Consider the following 1645-nt stretch of genomic DNA (forward strand, 5'->3'; position numbering starts at 1 on the left):
AATTGCATGTAAGAATTTTGAAAAACCAACAACTTGTTCATAGCAAATACTTTTTCAATAACCCAAGAGGCAACTATCCACATGGACTTCCCCAGATGGAATACACAGAAATCAAATTGACTACATCTGTGGAAAGACATGATGGAGAAGCTCAATATCAGCAGCTAAAACCAGACCAGAGGCTGACTGTGGAACGGACCATCAATTGCTCATATGTAAGTTCAGGATCAAGCTGAAGAAAATTGAAACAGTTCTGCAGGAGCCGAGATTATGACCTTGAATCTATCCCACCTGAATTTTGGGAAGCTCTCACGAACAGATTTGACACATTGCACATGAATGGCAGAAGACCCGATGAGCTGTGGGAGGCCATCAAGAAACGTCATTCTTGAGGAAAGCAAAAGGTCACTAAAAAGGCAGAAAAATAAAACAAACCAAAAAGCAAAGTGGGTGTCAGAAGAGATTCTGAAACTTGCTCTTAATTGGAGAATCGCTAAAGCAAATGGCATAGAAACTGAATAGAAAATTTCAAAGGGCAGCTTGAGAAGACAAAGCTAAATATTATCATGGAATGTGCAAGGGCCTAGAATTAGAAAGCCCAAAGGTTCAGCGTGTCTGAAACAGAGAAGTCAAGAAAAAAAATCCAAGCTTTGAGTTACAATCTTGAAAGATCCTGTAGGCAAAATATGGAATCATGCGGGAAGCATCAAGAGAAAATGCAGATCATTGAACAAAAAAGATCTAGTAAACATTCCACCATTTCAGGAGGAAGTATATGATGCTAAAGGAGACAGTGCAAACTACACTGAATAATGCATTAGTCAAAACCAAGGCTCCAAGAATGGATGGAATACCCACTGAAATGCTTCAGCCAGCGGAAACAGCACTGGCACCCTTGTCTATGCTAGGAAATTTGGAAGATCACCGTTCTTTGGAATGGGCACAAATACAGTCAACTGTCTAGAAGAGACCCATATTTTTGCCCGTTCTGAACAAAGGTGGCCCAATACAATGCTCAAGCTGTAGAAAGATTGATGTTGCACGCAAGTGACATTTTGCTGAAGATCATCCAACAGTGGTTGCAGCAGTACATTGGCATTCATTGCATCACATGAAGGTGAAAGTTGGACATTGAATAAGGAAGACCATAGGAGAATGGATGCATTTGAACTGTGCTGGAGAAGAATATTGAAAGTACCACGGACTGCTAACAGGACAAACCGCGCTGGACTGGAAGTCCTGAAGCCAGAGGGCTCCTGACAGACAAGGCTGGCAAGTGTTGCATCGTTTGAACGTGTTGTCAGGAGAGACAAGTCTCTGGAGAAGCACATCATGCTTGATGAGTGGAAGGGCAGCTGCAGAGGGGAAGGCCCTCAACAAGGTGGGTTGACACAGTGGCTGCAGGGGAATAACTGTGAAGCTGGCACAGGACCCATCACGGTTTCATGCTGTTGCCCGTAGGGTCGCTATGGGTTGGAGCTGACTCGACGGAACCTAACAACACAACGAGAATATGGATTTTCACCGAAACCCAGAGCTCTTTTTGTTTGTTTGTTTTGTTTTATATTTTATTTATTTTTAATCATTTTATTAGGGGCTCATACAACTCTTATCACAATCCATACACACATCAATTGTGTAAAGC

General features: G+C 42.3%; 1 protein-coding gene across 1 annotated transcript in view; it reads right to left on the reverse strand.

Moving 5' to 3' along the window:
• RHOJ (ras homolog family member J) overlaps positions 1-1645 on the reverse strand; it is a 111512-nt gene that overhangs the window by 11872 nt on the left and 97995 nt on the right. The window lies entirely within an intron of this gene.

The sequence above is a fragment of the Echinops telfairi genome, unplaced genomic scaffold (genome assembly GCF_000313985.2).
Source record: "Echinops telfairi isolate 266 unplaced genomic scaffold, ASM31398v2 ScPeMD7_18;HRSCAF=68, whole genome shotgun sequence".
Lineage (NCBI taxonomy): Eukaryota > Metazoa > Chordata > Mammalia > Afrosoricida > Tenrecidae > Echinops > Echinops telfairi.